The sequence below is a fragment of the Lissotriton helveticus genome, chromosome 2_2, assembly GCF_964261635.1.
Source record: "Lissotriton helveticus chromosome 2_2, aLisHel1.1, whole genome shotgun sequence".
Taxonomy (NCBI): domain Eukaryota; kingdom Metazoa; phylum Chordata; class Amphibia; order Caudata; family Salamandridae; genus Lissotriton; species Lissotriton helveticus.
Genome location: NC_136060.1, coordinates 416,506,241 through 416,512,240, shown reverse-complemented (window position 1 = coordinate 416,512,240; position 6,000 = coordinate 416,506,241). Strand labels below are relative to the sequence as shown.

Here is a 6,000-nt window from a genome sequence, read left to right as displayed (position 1 = left end):
TAAAACTTCACATCCCGCAACAGAAACGTTATTACCATGTCTGGTTTTACTCTTTGAAATATGCCTGATTTTTAGGTCGAGCCTAGCGGCGGCGCGCAAGCACTGCTCACTCTGCGAGGTATGCTGTATTAGGGTATGCAGTGGAATCTCCGCCCACTCTCCACCCATATTTTAAATTTGCTTGTGTCATTGTCCTTCGTAAATGCTGGCTTCTGATTCATACATAGGCTTGTTAGTCCCTCCTTCGTACCACCTTGTCTCCATTTGTTACCTCCCATGAGGACTTGGCCTTTTACTTCTGCAGTTACATGGTATGTCTTATTCAGGCTGTAGGCACTATTTTCTTTCATGAGTTTCTCGTACCACAGGCATGACATGCTTTTCATCTCACATAAGGACTATTGAACATCTGCCCTCCGTGTGCTTTCACCCCTGTCAGTGCTTGCTTCAACTGTACGGCCACTGTTTCTGCTGGACGTTGTACCACATATACATTCTACTGGGCACTGCAACATGCCTATATTATACTGGCCACTGCACCACACATACATTATGTTAAGCACTGACCCACACGTACATTTGGTTGGGCAGTGCCCGGCACGTACATTCTGTTGGGCACTGCCCCAGACATCCATTCTGACAGGCGCTGCATCATGCCTACATTATACTGGGCACAGCACCACACATTCATTCTGCTTGGCACAGCACAAGATATTCATTCTGCTGGATGCTGCAGCATGCCTACATTACACAGAGCACTGTACCAGACATCCATTCTATTGGGCGCTGCAGCCTGCCTACATTACACTTGGCACTGCACCACACTTACAATCTGGTGTGCACTGCAGCACACACATTCTGCTGGGAACTGCACCACACATACATTCTGCTGGGCATTGCAACATGTCTTCATTATATTGGGCACACTTCACCAGAGATACACTCTGCTGGGCCCTGCAGCATGCCTACGTTACACTGGGCACTGCACCACAAACACAGCAATGGAATGTGAAAAATGCTAACAAGTCTATCTGCTGAGCTTAGCTTTTCAGACACTTTGCTTTGATGTCACTTTATGTGGCTTTTAGAAAATACCTCCAGAGGCAGTACTAGCCAAGACTGCTTAAAAGCAGCCCATATATGTGCAATTCTTTTAAAGCGGAGAGGCAAATAAATCTTATGAAATATAGCTCTGACTTTCAATGCTGTGATTGGGCTGGAATCGAATTTTCACAATAAATGAATGTGTCTTTGTGTAATGTAAATGGTGCTAGTGTAAAGCGCTCCATTATTTTCAGGTCGAGTTTGCAGTATATAAAACCGCAAAAAACAATTGTTTGCGTTCTATCCACTGCTTTAAATGGGCTAGCACTGAGTTCCGGCACTTTTTAGGTCGAGCCTGTGCTGCGCATGCTCTGCGAGGCATGCTGTATAAAGTATGGACTTGAAGCCCGCCCACTCTCCACCCATATTTGGCATTGGCTTGTGTCATTTTCCTTTGTAAATGCTAGCTTCTGATCATTTAGTATGCTAGTTAGTCCCTCCTTAGTACCGCCTTATCTACATTGGTAACCTTCCATAAGGACTGGCCCTTTTACTTCTGTTGTTACACGGCATGTCTTTTTTAGTCCGTAAGCCCCATTTTGTTTGTTTCTCTTACTGCAGGCATGACATGCTTTCCTGCAACAATCAACTTACCATGTGTGGTTTCAATTTCCAAGCCGCCCAGGACAATGGCGACTGCTTCCTAGAAATTAAATAGGTCTCTCATTTACAATAGTTTGAGCTATGGGCATTGTAAATGACAATGCCATTTATTTATGTGTCAATTATCAAAACAGATACATAAAAGGCATTGTCATTTACAATGCCTTTAAACGCCCACAAACGCGAGACCTATTGCATTGCAAACGCTTGTTATTTTTTGCATGTTTATTAATTTGACTTTTTTTTGCTTTTGTTTCTTGTGGGGAAAAAGGCGTTATGTTGCTTAGTAACACAGAATGTTCCTAAGCATTACATTCATAGAATGTTTATGTTCAATAGCATGACGGCGAATGGGCAATTGGAGATGGACACGTTGGAGGAAGGTTGTGTCCACCGCTGCTCCTCAGCGAAGGAGCTTACTTATACATGGAGTTGTTTCGGGCTTATTTCGCAACAATTGGAGTACATAAGGATAAAAATACTAACTTTTGCTGACCTTTTCTGTTTTTTTCACAAGCCCTCCATTAAAACACCGACCATGACGTAAAAACCCTGATGGGGCAACCCTACAAGAGCCACAGTCCTTGAGACTACCCCTCCCCAATCCACAGAACGTTTCTGAAATATTGGGGGGGGGGCGGTTAAATTTTGATGGGGCGGCGGTTACAATTTGGGGGAGCGGCGGTTACAATTTCCACCTCACCCCCATTTTACGTACTTGGAGAGCGGGGTCTTCCCGTGAGAGCGGCCAGCGGTGGGCCTACTCTCGACGGCCCCGGCTGCGCTTCACTCCCTGCCGCCTCCGCCGCAGCGAGCAGACGCAGCCGCCTCATTCCTCAGGACCCCGGGACCCTCCCTCTCCCCCGCCCCTCCTTGTGACGACGCAGCCGTCCCGCTATCTGCCCACGGCGGAAGGAGGGGTCCGGCGAGTAACTGTCGCAGAGCAGAGGAGCCGGAGCCGCCGCTGATGTACGCAGCATCCCGGCACCGCGGCCGCTCGGAAACCCCCGGGGATCTGCACGAGAGGCCGGGAGCAGGATGAGAGAGGCGGCCGGGAGACGCGCGCCAGGCAGACTTCCTTCCGCGGCCGGGGACTACTTCACAGCCGGTACGTGCGTATGTTTGTGGATCCCAAGGGCCCCTGTCGCTGTCTCGCGCCCTACCAGCCCAGGGTCAGCACGAGTCACGTGGCGGCACAGCCCCCCCCCCTTTACCGACCCATTTGTTTCACCTCCAGCGAAGGGGGTGAAGAGGTGGGGGCTGGGTGGTCATTAATCTAGGGACGAGAAACTGAATGCAATGGAGGGGCTGTGTACTTTGTCATTATATATATATGTATATGTATATTTTTGTCTTGCCAGAGTTTTTTATATCTATATCTATATATATATATATATATATATATATATATACACACACAAAGTTATTGGGAATAGAATGTTGTGGATTTCCTATGGAAAATAGGTCCTAACTATAACTACCTACTGGCACCGCCAGTAGGTATTGTCTTGCCAGAGTTGTATTTCTATTTGCTTAGAAAGAACAGTGACATAAGCCATTTACTTACAACCACAAATAAGTGCTTCCATGGGCCAGCACGCATTCCTGCTGTGCTAGCCATTGGAAAAGAAAAATAGAACAATTGTAAATGCACTTTGCTTTCTTTTAAAGTCCTAGTTAATGGGAGTACTTTCTTTTTGAATGACCCTGATGGTCACTCACAAATTTTGTAAATCGTAACAAGGCACCCGGTTTTATGGTATTTATTTTTTCAACAGTTCCGTCTGTATTTATCCATATTTATTTTTGGGCCATTTTATCTGTATTTCCATACTTATTTTGTGTTTGTCAGATACATGAAGTGGTAAAACTGTACATTTCCATATTTATTTAGCTAAAAGAGGTGCAGTCATAATTTGATGTCTGTCGTGTTTTAGCTACTTAAGCTGAAAAATATTGCGTTACAGTACATTTACTGGTAAATATGACCTTTTTACCATAAATGTATTTTGACATACACCTTTTATTTAAATAAATTTCACCCTGTTTTTTAAATTCCCATGCTAACCATCTGCTCAGCTGTTGGGCTATATTTCATGAAAGACAGCATGGAAAGTCACTTAAAATAAGACAATTTTCTGTATTTATCCACTTTTAACAATAAATGCAGACAGAAAACACATTGTTTTCTGTCTGTATTTATCTGTAAAAATCCGTAAAAACAGATTTCTGGGAGCCTAATCATAACGTTGGCCCCTGGGCAAACACTTTTGCTTTCATATGGATAAACTGTACATGCAAAGCAGGGCACAGAAAACGAGAGGGTGACACTTTACGAATAACGTTAACAAATTTCTGTGTATGGTGTGCAAGTCCAGTCTCTTGTCACACCATACGAGGGGCCTGGCATGCAAATGCCTCCCAGGGTCAGTTACTTCCACACTTAAGATTAAGCCACTTTCTGTTCAATATATGAGCAGAAATGAGGTATGTTAAAAAACACACCTAAAGGCAAGTGGGTTCATATGATGAGATTTTGACATATGCACAAGATGGTAAGGAATAACATTACTTTCTTGTAACCCATGGAGAGGTTGTGGCGTAACGACCGGAGCTGCTGACTTTGGAAATGGGTAACAAAGTTTGTGTCCCAGCGGCGGCTCAACATTCTGTGATTATGAGCACATCACCTAATCTCCCTGTGTCACATCCACATGGCTTTTAACTTTTCAGGGGTTTTGATTATTATCTGAAACGGCTGGTCTTGAAACTTTCTGTTGAAAGTATTGGACTGAACGAGGAGTTTAAATGGTCTGTATAGGAAAAAGTTAAATATCTTGTTGAAAATAATGTAATTTTTATTGTATAATATTGTACTTTGCCATTTGTAACAATGTTAATAACACTTGTTACAATTATGAAATTTAATGGCACATAGTTTACTTCCTTTGATAAGATGGAAAGCGGAGTTGACCTTGATGGATTGGAAATTTATGTCTGCAGACCATAGCTGATGTCAGTGGTGACGTTTTACCTGGCTGAGCCACCCCTTGGCTTATGTGTGAAATGCTGTTCAGACCCACTTCTTTACACTTAAACCCGATTGCTCTCTCACGATTGCAAAATGAATGTTACTTAGTGCAAAATCACACTTGGTCTTCTAAATGAGTTCTAACAGTATTTTTAATCCCTTCTTGTTCAAAAAGGTATAATTGCCCCACCTTCTCTCTCTCGACCCCATTGCCTTTTTACTTTCCACTCATGGCAAATGGTTACGTGGAGGCTTAGACCAATGTAGGTTAACTGAGATATTCTGTCTGCCAGCGGATTTATCACACCTTTCCCACAGGGCCATTACAGTTATACATGTGTCAGGTGCTTAGAGTTTTGTTGCATCAACCTCTGAGTGCTCAAAGAATATGTAGATTTTTAAGCTCCTTACCTAAAAGATTTGGTATCTTGTCAAACTGAATTTGTACTTCTACTTAAAATATTCTGGGCTCTCCACTTAGTTGTGCAATAGATTTTTTAGGTAAGAATGCACAAACCATTTAGCTACTTATTAGAACGGTGAGGCGGAAGTGTTGCCTTCTGTTTTTGCCCCCCTCTAGTGTTATTGGGAAAATATCCGTTTATTTTCATATATGAGAATAACTGGCCCGATGTTAGTTTTTTCTAGGTCTCAAAATCTCACTATTATGTTCTGTAGAGCTGTAGGCGTTTTAGGTCCTTCCTTGACTTTACATTAAACCCCTTGATGCGTGAGAAGTGCTTTGGGTTGCCTTTGCAAAAGTGCCTAGTGTGGGGATGCACCCATGGCAAATTTTTAGGATAAGCATGGATAATATAAATGACTTCTTCTGAATTTGTAGCAGACACAGTTGTTATGTGAATATATTAAAAATCTAGAAGTGGCTCTTCCAGACCTACTTTGGACGTTGAGCGATTATCGTAGCATCTGGAATCACAGCTAGCTTTGTATAGTTGAAGGTTCTTTAGTGGCATGACAAGTCACTCCAGTATTGCCGAAGGATGATATCCTACATTACAGTGGGGCAGATGTATCAAGATTCCATTTTGCGATTCCTAAATAGCGATTTTTAAGGAATCGCTATTTGAGAAGTGCAAAATGGTATGTATGTAGAAATTCGCTATTTTTTAGCAATTTCTTAAAATTCCTTAATTGCGATTAGCAAATTGCTAATCGCAATTAAGGAATAATTTCCCATTCATTTCTATGGGCCAGGAGGCCCATAGGAATGAATGTGAAATTATTCTCAATTTGCGATTAGC

At 42.8% G+C, this 6,000-nt stretch overlaps 1 protein-coding gene across 1 annotated transcript in view; it reads left to right on the top strand.

Moving 5' to 3' along the window:
• Positions 1 to 2,582: 2,582 nt before the first annotated feature.
• Positions 2,583 to 6,000, top strand: part of ST3GAL5 (ST3 beta-galactoside alpha-2,3-sialyltransferase 5) — a 442,038-nt gene continuing 438,620 nt past the window's right edge. Inside the window, exon 1 of the mRNA XM_078678657.1 lies at positions 2,583 to 2,815. The gene's annotated coding sequence lies outside the window, so the exon portion shown is untranslated. The remainder of the gene's footprint in view (positions 2,816 to 6,000) is intronic.